Here is a 14840-nt window from a genome sequence, read left to right as displayed (position 1 = left end):
CCCACCTACCCCAGAAAGAGCCCCAATTATCCAGGAAACCAAATCCTTCCCTCCTGCACCATCCCTGCAGCCACGTGTTCAACTCCTCTCTCTCCCTATTCCTCGCTTCGCTATCACGTGGCACGGGCAACAACCCAGAGATAACAACTCTGTTTGTTCTTGCTCTAAGCTTCCACCCTAGCTCCCTAAATTTCTGTCTTAAATCCCCATCTCTCTTCCTACCTATGTCGTTGGTGCCTATGTGGACCACGACTTGGGGGTGCTCCCCCTCCCCCTTAAGGATCCCAAAAACACGATCCGAGACATCACGAACCCTGGCACCTGGGAGGCAACATACCAACCGTGAATCTCTCTCGTTCCCACAGAACCTCCTATCTGTTCCCCTAACTATGGAGTCCCCAATGACTAATGTTCTGCTCCTCTTCCCCCTTCCCTTCTGAGCAACAGGGACAGACTCTGTGCCAGATATCTGTACCCCATTGCTTACCCCTGGTAAGTCGTCCCCCGCAACAGTATCCAAAACGGTATACCTGTTGTTGAGGGAAACAGCCACAGGGGATCCCTGCACTGCCTGCTGGTTCCCCCTCCTTCCCCTGACGGTAACCCATCTACCTACTTCTTTTACCTGAGGTGTGACTACCTCCCCATAACTCCTCTCAATAACCTCCTCCGCCTCCCGAATGATCCGAAGTTCATCCAGCTCCAGCTCCAGTTCCCTAACGCGGTTCTCGAGGAGCTGGAGTTGGGTGCACTTCCCACAGATGCAGTCAGCAGGGACACTCTTGGCGACCCTTACCTCCCACATTCTGCAGGAGGAACATACAACTGCCTTAATCTCCATTCCCACTATTCTAAATTCCCAACAAATCTACTGAAAAACCAAAAAAACAAAAAGTCAAAACTTGTTAGGTTAGCAATTCTACGGACAGAACTTCCCAAATAAAAAGTTTACCTTATCAACACACCAGAGTCCTTTTTTTTTGGTTAGAGGAGGAGGGTGGGTGGGAGACACTACACGTGTAGTGTCTCGGGTACAGCCACCACACAAATATATACCCTTTTCCTTACCCAGCAGTCCCCTGGTCCTCCGAAAACAAAAGGGAATTCACTTTTAAACTTACGCTGAAATTGACTTCCCAGCTGCAAGCCCGTTCACGCACCTCCGTTGCTATCAACGCTGCAGTCACCGAAACTAAAAGAAAGAGATTCTAAACCACACAAATATATACCCTTTTCCTTACCCAGCAGTCCCCTGGTCCTCCGAAAACAAAAGGGAATTCACTTTTAAACTTACGCTGAAATTGACTTCCCAGCTGCAAGCCCGTTCACGCACCTCCGTTGCTATCAACGCTGCAGTCACCGAAACTAAAAGAAAGAGATTCTAAACCACACAAATATATACCCTTTTCCTTACCCAGCAGTCCCCTGGTCCTCCGAAAACAAAAGGGAATTCACTTTTAAACTTACGCTGAAATTGACTTCCCAGCTGCAAGCCCGTTCACGCACCTCCGTTGCTATCAACGCTGCAGTCACCGAAACTAAAAGAAAGAGATTCTAAACCACACAAATATCTCCCCTTTTCCTTACCCAGCAGTCCCCTGGTCCTCCGAAAACAAAAGGGAATTCACTTTTAAACTTACACTGAAATTGACTTCCCAGCTGCAAGCCCGTTCACGCACCTCCGTTGCTATCAACGCTGCAGTCACCGAAACTAAAAGAAAGAGATTCTAAACCACACAAATATATACCCTTTTCCTTACCCAGCAGTCCCCTGGTCCTCCGAAAACAAAAGGGAATTCACTTTTAAACTTACGCTGAAATTGACTTCCCAGCTGCAAGCCCGTTCACGCACCTCCGTTGCTATCAACGCTGCAGTCACCGAAACTAAAAAAAAAAAAGGTTAGTTGCAGCATTGGCCTCACCCCCAGTCAGTGAGTGAGTTACAGCATTGGCCTCACCCCCAGTCAGTCAGTGAGTAGAAGCATTGGCCTCACCACCAGTCAGTGAGTTCCAGCACTGGCCTCACCCCATGTCCGTGAGTTTCAGCATTGGCCTCACCCCCAGTCAGCGAGTTACAGCAATGGCCTCACCACCAGTCAGTGAGTTCCAGCATTGGCCTCACCACCAGTCAGTGAGTTCCAGCATTGGCCTCACCCCCAGTCAGCGAGTTACAGCATTGGTCTCACCCCGAGACAGTGAATTACAGCATTGGCCTCACACCCAGTCAGCGAGTTACAGCATTGTCCTCACCCCCAGACAGTGAGTTACAGCATTGGCCTCACCCCCAGTCAGTCAGTGAGTTACAGCATTGCCCTCACCACCAGTCAGTCAGTGAGTTACAGCAATGCCCTCACCCCCAGTCAGTCAGTGAGTTACAGCATTGGCCTCACCCACAGTCAGCGAGTTACAGCATTGGCCTAACTGCCAGTCAGTCAGTGAGCTGCAGTATTGGCCTCACCCCCAGTCAGTCAGTGCGTTGCAGCATTGGCCTCACCCCCAGTCAGTCAGTGAGCTGCAGCATTGGCCTCACCCCCAGTCAGTCAGTGAGTTGCAGCATTGGCCTCACCCCCAGTCAGTCAGTGAGTTGCAGCATTGGCCTCACCCCCAGTCAGTCAGTGAGCTGCAGCATTGGCCTCACCCCCAGTCAGTCAGTGAGCTGCAGCATTGGCCTCACCCCCAGTCAGTCAGTGAGTTGCAGCATTGGCCTCACCCCCAGTCAGTCAGTGAGTAACAGCATTGGCCTCACCACCAGGCAGTCAGTGAGTTACAGCATTGCCCTCACCACCAGTCAGTCAGTGAGTTACAGCATTGACCTCACCACCAGTCAGTCAGTGAGTAACAGCATTGGGCTCACCCCAGTCAGTCAGTGAGTTACAGCATTGCCCTCACCCCCAGTCAGTCAGTTAGTTGCAACATTGGCCTCACCCCCAGTCAGTCAGTGAGTTACAGCATTGCCCTCACCCTCCATCAGTCAGTGTGTTACAGCATTGCCCTCACCCTCCATCAGTCAGTGTGTTGCAGCATTGGCCTCACCCCAAGTCAGTGAGTGAGTTACATTATTGGCCTCACCCCAAGTCCGTGAGTGAGTTACAGCATTGGCCTCACCCCCAGTCAGTGAGTTACAGCATTGGCCTCACCCCCAGTCAGTCAGTGAGTTCCAGCATTGGCCTCACAACCAGTCAGTGAGTGAGTTACAGCATTGCCCTCACCCCCTGTCAGTCAGTGAGTTACAGCATTGCCCTCACCCTCCATCAGTCAGTGAGTTACAGCATTGGCCTCACCCCCAGTCAGTGTGTGAGTTGCAGCAGTGGCCTCACCCTCAGTCAGTGAGCTCCAGCATTCGCCTCACCCCCAGTCAGTCAGTGAGTTACAGCATTGGCCGCACCCACAGTCAGTGAGTGAGTTACAGCATTTGGCTCACCCCCAGTCAGTCAGTGAGTTCCAGCATTGGCCTCACCCCCAGTCATTCAGTGAGTTACAGCATTGGCCTCACCCCCAGTCAGTCAGTGAGTTACAGCATTGGCCTCACCCCCAATCAGTCTGTGAGTTGCAGCATTGGCCTCACCCCCAGTCAGTCAGTGAGTTACAGCATTGGCCTCACCCCCAGTCAGTCTGTGAGTTGAAGCATTGGCCTCACCCCCAGTCAGTCAGTGAGTTACAGCATTGGCCTCACCCCCAATCAGTCTGTGAGTTGCAGCATTGGCCACACCCCCAGTCAGTCAGTGAGTTACAGCATTGGCCTCACCGACAGTCAGTCTGTGAGTTGCAGCATTGGCCTCACCACCTGTCAGTCAGTGAGTTACAGCATTGGCCTCACTGCCAGTCAGTCAGTTAGTTGCAGCATTGGCCTCACCCCCGTCAGTCAGTGAGTTACAGCATTGGCCTCACCCCCGTCAGTCAGTGAGTTCCAGCATTGGCCTCACCCCCAGTCAGTGAGTGAGTTACAGCATTGGCCTCACCACCAGTCAGTGAGTTCCAGCACTGGCCTCACCCCATGTCAGTGAGTTTCAGCATTGGCCTCACCCCCGGTCAGCGAGTTACAGCAATGGCCTCACCACCAGTCAGTGAGTTCCAGCATTGGCCTCACCACCAGTCAGTGAGTTCCAGCATTGGCCTCACCACCAGTCAGTGAGTTCCAGCATTGGCCTCAATCCCAGACAGTGAGTTACAGCATTGGCCTCACCCCCAGTCGGCTAGTTACAGCATTGGCCTCAATCCCAGACAGTGAGTTACAGCATTGGCCTCACCACCAGTCAGTCAGTGAGTTACAGCATTGCCCTCACCCCCAGTCAGTCAGTGAGTAACAGCATTGCCCTCACCCCCAGTCAGTCAGTGAGTTACAGCATTGGCCTCACCACCAGTCATTCAGTGAGTTACAGCAATGCCCTCACCGCCAGTCAGTCAGTGAGTTACAGCATTGGCCTCACCCCCAGTCAGTCAGTGAGTTACAGCATTGGCCTCACCCCCAGACAGTGAGTTACAGCATTGGCCTCACCCCCAGTCAGTCAGTGAGTAACAGCATTGGGCTCACCCCCAGTCAGTCAGTGAGTTACAGCATTGGCCTCACCCCCAATCAGTCAGTGAGTAACAGCATTGGCCTCACCCCCAGTCAGTCAGTGAGTTACAGCATTGGCCTCACCCCCAGTCAGTCAGTGAGTAACAGCATTGCCCTCACCCCCAGTCAGTCAGTGAGTTACAGCATTGGCCTCACCCCCAGTCAGTCAGTGAGTTACAGCATTGGCCTCACCCCAAGTCAGTCAGTGACTTGCAGCATTGCCCTCACCCCCAGTCAGTCAGTGAGTTACAGCATTTTCCTCACCCCAAGTCAGTCAGTGAGTTACAGCATTGGCCTCACCCCCAGTCAGTCAGTGAGTTGCAGCATTGGCCTCACCCTCAGACAGTGAGTTACAGCATTGGCCTCACCTTCAGTCAGTGAGTGAGTTAGAGCATTGGCCTCACCCTCAGTCAGTCAGTGACTTGCATCATTGCCCTCACCCCAAGTCAGTGAGTGAGTTGCAGCATTGGCCTCACCCCCAGTCAGTGAGTTAGTTACAGCATTGGCCTCACCCCCAGTCAGTGAGTTAGTTACAGCATTGGCCTCACCCCCAGTCAGTCAGTGATTTACAGCATTGGCCTCACCCTCAGTCAGTCAGTGAGTTGCAGCATTGGCCTCACCCCCAGTCAGTCACTGAGTTACAGCATTGGCCTCACCCCCAATCAGTCAGTGAGTTACAGCATTCGCCTCACCCACACTCAGTCAGTGAGTTACAGCATTGGCCTCACCCCCAATCAGTCAGTGAGTTACAGCATTGCCCTCACCCTCCATCAGTCAGTGAGTTACAGCATTGTCCTCACTCTCCATCAGTCAGTGTGTTACAGCATTCGCCTCACCCCCAGTTAGTCAGTGAGTGAGTAACAGCATTGCCCTCACCCTCCATCAGTCAGTGCGTCATAGCATTGGCCTTACCCCCAGTCAGTGTGTGAGTTGCAGCAGTGGCCTCACCCTCAGTCAGTCAGTGAGTTACAGCATTGGCCTCACTGCCAGTCAGTTAGTGAGTTCCAGCATTGGCCTCACCCACAGTCAGCGAGTTACAGCATTGGCCTCACTGCCAGTCAGTCAGTGAGCTGCAGCATTGGCCTCACCCCCAGTCAGTGAGTGAGTTACAGCATTGGCCTCACCCACAGTCAGCGAGTTACAGCATTGGCCTCACTGCCAGTCAGTCAGTGAGCTGCAGCATTGGCCTCACCCTCAGTCAGTCAGTGAGTTACAGCATTGGCCTCACTGCCAGTCAGTCAGTGAGTTCCAGCATTGGCCTCACCCACAGTCAGCGAGTTACAGCATTGGCCTCACTGCCAGTCAGTCAGTGAGCTGCAGCATTGGCCTAACCCCGAGTCAGTGAGTGAGTTACAGCATTGGCCTCACCCACAGTCAACGAGTTACAGCATTGGCCTCACTGCCAGTCAGTCAGTGAGCTGCAGCATTGGCCTCACCCCCAGTCAGTCAGTGAGTAACAGCATTGGGCTCACCCCAGTCAGTCAGTGAGTTACAGCATTGGCCTCACCACCAGTCAGTCAGTGAGTTACAGCATTGGCCTCACCACCAGTCAGTCAGTGAGTTTCTGCATTGGCCTCACCACCAGTCAGTCAGTGAGTAACAGCATTGCCCTCACCCCCAGTCAGTCAGTGAGTTACAGCATTGGCCTCAGCCCCAAAAAGTCAGTGAGTTACAGCATTGGCCTCACCCCCAGTCAGTCAGTGAGTTGCAGCATTGGCCTCACCTTCAGTCAGTGAGTGAGTTACAGCATTGGCCTCACCCTCAGTCAGACAGTGAGTTACAGCATTGCCCTCACCACCAGGCAGTCAGTGAGTTACAGCATTGCCCTCACCACCAGTCAGTCAGTGAGTTACAGCATTGACCTCACCACCAGTCAGTCAGTGAGTAACAGCATTGGGCTCACCCCAGTCAGTCAGTGAGTGACAGCATTGCCCTCACCCCCAGTCAGTCAGTTAGTTGCAACATTGGCCTCACCCCCAGTCAGTCAGTGTGTTACAGCATTGCCCTCACCCTCCATCAGTCAGTTTGTTACAGCATTGGCCTCACCCCAATTCAGTGAGTGAGTTACAGCATTGGCCTCAACCCCAGTCAGTCAGTGAGTTACAGCATTGGCCTCACCCCCAGTCAGTCAGTGAGTTCCAGCATTGGCCTCACAACCAGTCAGTGAGTGAGTTACAGCATTGCCCTCACCCCCTGTCAGTCAGTGAGTTACAGCATTGCCCTCACCCTCCATCAGTCAGTGAGTTACAGCATTGGCCTCACCCCCAGTCAGTGTGTGAGTTGCAGCAGTGGCCTCACCCTCAGTCAGTGAGTTCCAGCATTCGCCTCACCCCCAGTCAGTCAGTGAGTTACAGCATTGGCCGCACCCACAGTCAGTCAGTGAGCTGCAGCATTGGCCTCACCCCCAGTCAGTCAGTGAGTTGCAGCATTGGCCTCACCCCCAGTCAGTCAGTGAGTAACAGCATTGCCCTCACCACCAGTCAGTCAGTGAGTTACAGCATTGGCCTCACCACCAGTCAGTCAGTGAGTTACAGCATTGGCCTCACCCCCAGTCAGTCAGTGAGTAACAGCATTGGCCTCACCCCCATTCAGTCAGTGAGTTGCAGCATTGGCCTCACCCCCAGTCAGTCAGTGAGCTGCAGCATTGGCCTCACACCCAGTCAGTCAGTGAGCTGCAGCATTGGCCTCACCCCCAGTCAGTCAGTGAGTTGCAGCATTGGCCTCACCCCCAGTCAGTCAGTGAGTAACAGCATTGCCCTCACCACCAGTCAGTCAGTGAGTTACAGCATTGGCCTCACCACCAGTCAGTCAGTGAGTTACAGCATTGCCCTCACCCTCCATCAGTCAGTGTGTTACAGCATTGCCCTCACCCTCCATCAGTCAGTGTGTTACAGCATTGGCCTCACCCCAAGTCAGTGAGTGAGTTACAGCATTGGCCTCACCCCAAGTCCGTGAGTGAGTTACAGCATTGGCCTGACCCCCAGTCAGTCAGTGAGTTACAGCATTGGCCTCACCCCCAGTCAGTCAGTGAGTTCCAGCATTGGCCTCACAACCAGTCAGTGAGTGAGTTACAGCATTGCCCTCACCCCCTGTCAGTCAGTGAGTTACAGCATTGGCCTCACCCCCAGTCAGTGAGTGAGTTACAGCATTGCCCTCACCCTCCATCAGTCAGTGAGTTACAGCATTGGCCTCACCCCCAGTCAGTGTGTGAGTTGCAGCAGTGGCCTCACCCTCAGTCAGTGAGTTCCAGCATTCGCCTCACCCCCAGTCAGTCAGTGAGTTACAGCATTGGCCTCACCCCCAGTCAGTCTGTGAGTTGCAGCATTGGCCTCACCTCCAGTCAGTCAGTGAGTTACAGCATTGGCCTCACCACCAGTCAGTCAGCGAGTTACAGCATTGGCCTCACTGCCAGTCAGTCAGTTAGTTGCAGCATTGGCCTCACCCCAGTCAGTCAGCGAGTTACAGCATTGGCCTCACTGCCAGTCAGTCAGTGAGTTCCAGCATTGGCGTCACCCCCAGTCAGTGAGTGAGTTACAGCATTGGCCTTCTCACCAGTCAGTCAGTCAGTGAGTTGCAGCATTGCCCTCACCCCCAGTCAGTGAGTAGCAGCATTGGCCTCACGCCCAGTCAGTCAGTGAGTAGAAGCATTGGCCTGACCACCAGTTATTGAGTTCCAGCACTGGCCTCACCCCCCGTCAGTGAGTGAGTTACAGCAATGGCCTCACCCTTAGTCAGTGAGTTACAGCATTGCCCTCACCCCCAGTCAGTGAGTAGCAGCATTGGCCTCACGCCCAGTCAGTCAGTGAGTTCCAGCACTGGCCTCACCCCCAGACAGTGAGTGAGTTACAACAATGGCCTCACCCCCAGTCAGCGAGTTCCAGCATTGGCCTCATCCTCAGTCTGTGAGTTACAGCAATGGCCTCACCCTCAGTCAGTCAGTGAGTTACAGCATTGGCTTCACCCCCAGTCAGTGAGTTCCAGCATTGGCCTCAGCCCCAGTCGGCGAGTTCCAGCATTGGCCTCACCCCCAGTCAGTGAGTTACAGCATTGGCCTCACCCCCAGTCAGTCAGTGAGTTCCAGCATTGGCCTCACCCCCAGTCATTCAGTGAGTTACAGCATTGGCCTCACCCCCAGTCAGTCAGTGAGTTACAGCATTGGCCTCACCCCCAGTCAGTGAGTTACAGCATTGGCCTCACCCCCAGTCAGTCAGTGAGTTCCAGCATTGGCCTCACCCCCAGTCATTCAGTGAGTTACAGCATTGGCCTCACCCCCAATCAGTCTGTGAGTTGCAGCATTGTCCTCACCCCCAGTCAGTCAGTGAGTTGCAGCATTGGCCTCACCCCCAGTCAGTCTCTGAGTTGCAGCATTGGCCTCACCACCTGTCAGTCAGTGAGTTACAGCATTGGCCTCACTGCCAGTCAGTCAGTTAGTTGCAGCATTGGCCTCACCCCCAGTCAGTGAGTGAGTTACAGCATTGGCCTCACCCCCAGTCAGTCAGTGAGTAGAAGCATTGGCCTCACCACCAGTCAGAGAGTTCCAGCACTGGCCTCACCCCATGTCAGTGAGTTTCAGCATTGGCCTCACCCCCAGTCAGCGAGATACAGCAATGGCCTCACCACCAGTCAGTGAGTTCCAGCATTGGCCTCACCACCAGTCAGTGAGTTCCAGCATTGGCCTCACCCCCAGTCAGCGAGTTAAAGCATTGTCCTCACCCCCAGACAGTGAGTTACAGCATTGGCCTCACCCCCAGTCAGTCAGTGAGTTACAGCATTGCCCTCACCACCAGTCAGTCAGTGAGTTACTGCAATGCCCTCACCCCCAGTCAGTCAGTGAGTTACAGCATTAGCCTCACCCACAGTCAGTGTGTGAGTTGCAGCAGTGGCCTCACCCTCAGTCAGTGAGTTGCAGCATTGGCCTCACTGCCAGTCAGTCAGTGAGCTGCAGCATTGGCCTCACCCCCAGTCAGTCAGTGCGTTGCAGCATTGGCCTCACCCCCAGTCAGTCAGTGAGCTGCAGTATTGGCCTCACCCCCAGTCAGTCAGTGAGCTGCAGCATTGGCCTCACCCCCAGTCAGTCAGTGAGTTGCAGCATTGGCCTCACCCCCAGTCAGTCAGTGAGTTGCAGCATTGGCCTCACCCCCAGTCAGTCAGTGAGCTGCAGCATTGGCCTCACCCCCAGTCAGTCAGTGAGCTGCAGCATTGGCCTCACCACCAGGCAGTCAGTGAGTTACAGCATTGCCCTCACCACCAGTCAGTCAGTGAGTTACAGCATTGACCTCACCACCAGTCAGTCAGTGAGTAACAGCATTGGGCTCACCCCAGTCAGTCAGTGAGTTACAGCATTGCCCTCACCCCCAGTCAGTCAGTTAGTTGCAACATTGGCCTCACCCCCAGTCAGTCAGTTAGTTGCAGCATTGGCCTCACCCCAGTCAGTCAGCGAGTTACAGCATTGGCCTCACTGCCAGTCAGTCAGTGAGTTCCAGCATTGGCCTCACCCCAAGTCAGCGAGTGAGTTACAGCATTGGCCTCACCCCAAGTCCGTGAGTGAGTTACAGCATTGGCCTCACCCCCAGTCAGTCAGTGAGTTACAGCATTGGCCTCACCCCCAGTCAGTCAGTGAGTTCCAGCATTGGCCTCACAACCAGTCAGTGAGTGAGTTACAGCATTGCCCTCACCCCCTGTCAGTCAGTGAGTTACAGCATTGCCCTCACCCTCCATCAGTCAGTGAGTTACAGCATTGGCCTCACCCCCAGTCAGTGTGTGAGTTGCAGCAGTGGCCTCACCCTCAGTCAGTGAGTTCCAGCATTCGCCTCACCCCCAGTCAGTCAGTGAGTTACAGCATTGGCCGCACCCACAGTCAGTCAGTGAGTTACAGCATTGGACTCACCCACAGTCAGTGAGTGAGTTACAGCATTGGGCTCACCCCCAGTCAGTCAGTGAGTTACAGCATTGGCCTCACCCCCAGTCAGTCAGTGAGTTCCAGCATTGGCCTCACCCCCAGTCATTCAGTGAGTTACAGCATTGGCCTCACCCCCAGTCAGTCAGTGAGTTACAGCATTGGCCTCACCCCCAATCAGTCTGTGAGTTGCAGCATTGGCCTCACCCCAAGTCAGTCAGTGACTTGCAGCATTGCCCTCACCCCCAGTCAGTCAGTGAGTTACAGCATTGGCCTCACCCCAAGTCAGTCAGTGAGTTACAGCATTGGCCTCACCCCCAGTCAGTCAGTGAGTTGCAGCATTGGCCTCACCCTCAGACAGTGAGTTACAGCATTGGCCTCACCCTCAGACAGTGAGTTGCAGCATTGGCCTCACCCCCAGTCAGTGAGTTAGTTACAGCATTGGCCTCACCCCCAGTCAGTCAGTGAGTAACAGCATTGCCCTCACCCCCAGTCAGTCAGTGAGTTACAGCATTGGCCTCACCCCCAGTCAGTCAGTGATTTACAGCATTGGCCTCACCCTCAGTCAGTCAGTGAGTTGCAGCATTGCCTCACCCCCAGTCAGTCACTGAGTTACAGCATTGGCCTCACCCCCAATCAGTCAGTGAGTTACAGCATTCGCCTCACCCCCACTCAGTCAGTGAGTTACAGCATTGGCCTCACCCCCAATCAGTCAGTGAGTTACAGCATTGCCCTCACCCTCCATCAGTCAGTGTGTTACAGCATTGTCCTCACTGCCAGTCAGTCAGTGAGCTGCAGCATTGGCCTCACCCCCAGTCAGTGAGTGAGTTACAGCATTGGCCTCACCCACAGTCAGCGAGTTACAGCATTGGCCTCACTGCCAGTCAGTCAGTGAGCTGCAGCATTGGCCTCACCCTCAGTCAGTCAGTGAGTTACAGCATTGGCCTCACTGCCAGTCAGTCAGTGAGTTCCAGCATTGGCCTCACCCACAGTCAGCGAGTTACAGCATTGGACTCAGTGCCAGTCAGTCAGTGAGCTGCAGCATTGGCCTCACCCCCAGTCAGTGAGTGAGTTACAGCATTGGCCTCACCCACAGTCAACGAGTTACAGCATTGGCCTCACTGCCAGTCAGTCAGTGAGCTGCAGCATTGGTCTCACCCCCAGTCAGTCAGTGAGTAACAGCATTGGGCTCACCCCAGTCAGTCAGTGAGTTACAGCATTGGCCTCACCACCAGTCAGTCAGTGAGTTACAGCATTGGCCTCACCACCAGTCAGTCAGTGAGTTTCTGCATTGGCCTCACCACCAGTCAGTCAGTGAGTAACAGCATTGCCCTCACCCCTATCAGTCAGTGAGTTACAGCATTGCCCTCACCCCCAAAAAGTCAGTGAGTTACAGCATTGGCCTCACCCCCAGTCAGTCAGTGAGTTGCAGCATTGGCCTCACCTTCAGTCAGTGAGTGAGTTACAGCATTGGCCTCACCCTCAGTCAGACAGTGAGTTACAGCATTGCCCTCACCCCCTGTCAGTCAGTGAGTTACAGCATTGGCCTCACCCCCTGTCAGACAGTGAGTTACAGCATTGCCTTCACCACCAGGCAGTCAGTGAGTTACAGCATTGGCCTCACCCCATGTCAGTGAGTTTCAGCATTGGCCTCACCCGCAGTCAGTGAGTTCCAGCATTGGCCTCACCACCAGTCAGTGAGTTCCAGCATTGGCCTCACCCCCAGTCAGCGAGTTAAAGCATTGTCCTCACCCCCAGACAGTGAGTTACAGCATTGGCCTCACCCCCAGACAGTGAGTTACAGCATTGGCCTCACACCCAGTCAGCGAGTTACAGCATTGGCCTCACCCCCAGACAGTGAGTTACAGCATTGGCCTCACCCCCAGACAGTGAGTTACAGCATTGGCCTCACCCCCAGTCAGTCAGTGAGTAACAGCATTGCCCTCACCCCCAGTCAGTCAGTGAGTTACAGCATTGGCCTCACCACCAGTCATTCAGTGAGTTTCAGCAATGCCCTTACCCCAGTCAGTCAGTGAGTAACAGCATTGCCCTCACCCCCAGTCAGTCAGTGAGTTCCAGCATTGGCCTCACCCCCAGTCAGTCAGTGAGTTACAGCATTGGCCTCACCTTCAGTCAGTGAGTGAGTTACAGCATTGGCCTCACCCTCAGTCAGACAGTGAGTTACAGCATTGCCCTCACCACCAGGCAGTCAGTGAGTTACAGCATTGCCCTCACCACCAGTCAGTCAGTGAGTTACAGCATTGACCTCACCACCAGTCAGTCAGTGAGTAACAGCATTGGGCTCACCCCAGTCAGTCAGTGAGTGACAGCATTGCCCTCACCCGCAGTCAGTCAGTTAGTTGCAACATTGGCCTCACCCCCAGTCAGTCAGTGTGTTACAGCATTGCCCTCACCCTCCATCAGTCAGTTTGTTACAGCATTGGCCTCACCCCAATTCAGTGAGTGAGTTACAGCATTGGCCTCACCCCCAGTCAGTCAGTGAGTTACAGCATTGGCCTCACCCCCAGTCAGTCAGTGAGTTCCAGCATTGGCCTCACAACCAGTCAGTGAGTGAGTTACAGCATTGCCCTCACCCCCTGTCAGTCAGTGAGTTACAGCATTGCCCTCACCCTCCATCAGTCAGTGAGTTACAGCATTGGCCTCACCCCCAGTCAGTGTGTGAGTTGCAGCAGTGGCCTCACCCTCAGTCAGTGAGTTCCAGCATTCGCCTCACCCCCAGTCAGTCAGTGAGTTACAGCATTGGCCGCACCCACAGTCAGTCAGTGAGCTGCAGCATTGGCCTCACCCCCAGTCAGTCAGTGAGTTGCAGCATTGGCCTCACCCCCAGTCAGTCAGTGAGTAACAGCATTGCCCTCACCACCAGTCAGTCAGTGAGTTACAGCATTGGCCTCACCACCAGTCAGTCAGTGAGTTACAGCATTGGCCTCACCCCCAGTCAGTCAGTGAGTAACAGCATTGGCCTCACCCCCATTCAGTCAGTGAGTTGCAGCATTGGCCTCACCCCCAGTCAGTCAGTGAGCTGCAGCATTGGCCTCACACCCAGTCAGTCAGTGAGCTGCAGCATTGGCCTCACCCCCAGTCAGTCAGTGAGTTGCAGCATTGGCCTCACCCCCAGTCAGTCAGTGAGTAACAGCATTGCCCTCACCACCAGTCAGTCAGTGAGTTACAGCATTGGCCTCACCACCAGTCAGTCAGTGAGTTACAGCATTGCCCTCACCCTCCATCAGTCAGTGTGTTACAGCATTGCCCTCACCCTCCATCAGTCAGTGTGTTACAGCATTGGCCTCACCCCAAGTCAGTGAGTGAGTTACAGCATTGGCCTCACCCCAAGTCCGTGAGTGAGTTACAGCATTGGCCTGACCCCCAGTCAGTCAGTGAGTTACAGCATTGGCCTCACCCCCAGTCAGTCAGTGAGTTCCAGCATTGGCCTCACAACCAGTCAGTGAGTGAGTTACAGCATTGCCCTCACCCCCTGTCAGTCAGTGAGTTACAGCATTGGCCTCACCCCCAGTCAGTGAGTGAGTTACAGCATTGCCCTCACCCTCCATCAGTCAGTGAGTTACAGCATTGGCCTCACCCCCAGTCAGTGTGTGAGTTGCAGCAGTGGCCTCACCCTCAGTCAGTGAGTTCCAGCATTCGCCTCACCCCCAGTCAGTCAGTGAGTTACAGCATTGGCCTCACCCCCAGTCAGTCTGTGAGTTGCAGCATTGGCCTCACCTCCAGTCAGTCAGTGAGTTACAGCATTGGCCTCACCACCAGTCAGTCAGCGAGTTACAGCATTGGCCTCACTGCCAGTCAGTCAGTTAGTTGCAGCATTGGCCTCACCCCAGTCAGTCAGCGAGTTACAGCATTGGCCTCACTGCCAGTCAGTCAGTGAGTTCCAGCATTGGCGTCACCCCCAGTCAGTGAGTGAGTTACAGCATTGGCCTTCTCACCAGTCAGTCAGTCAGTGAGTTGCAGCATTGCCCTCACCCCCAGTCAGTGAGTAGCAGCATTGGCCTCACGCCCAGTCAGTCAGTGAGTAGAAGCATTGGCCTGACCACCAGTCATTGAGTTCCAGCACTGGCCTCACCCCCCGTCAGTGAGTGAGTTACAGCAATGGCCTCACCCTTAGTCAGTGAGTTACAGCATTGCCCTCACCCCCAGTCAGTGAGTAGCAGCATTGGCCTCACGCCCAGTCAGTCAGTGAGTTCCAGCACTGGCCTCACCCCCAGACAGTGAGTGAGTTACAACAATGGCCTCACCCCCAGTCAGCGAGTTCCAGCATTGGCCTCATCCTCAGTCTGTGAGTTACAGCAATGGCCTCACCCTCAGTCAGTCAGTGAGTTACAGCATTGGCTTCACCCCCAGTCAGTGAGTTCCAGCATT

Source organism: Heterodontus francisci, chromosome 29 (genome assembly GCF_036365525.1).
Source record: "Heterodontus francisci isolate sHetFra1 chromosome 29, sHetFra1.hap1, whole genome shotgun sequence".
In the NCBI taxonomy this organism is placed as follows: Eukaryota; Metazoa; Chordata; class Chondrichthyes; order Heterodontiformes; family Heterodontidae; genus Heterodontus; species Heterodontus francisci.
The sequence above is the reverse complement of the archived record's forward strand: the minus strand, read 5'-3'. Positions refer to the sequence as shown.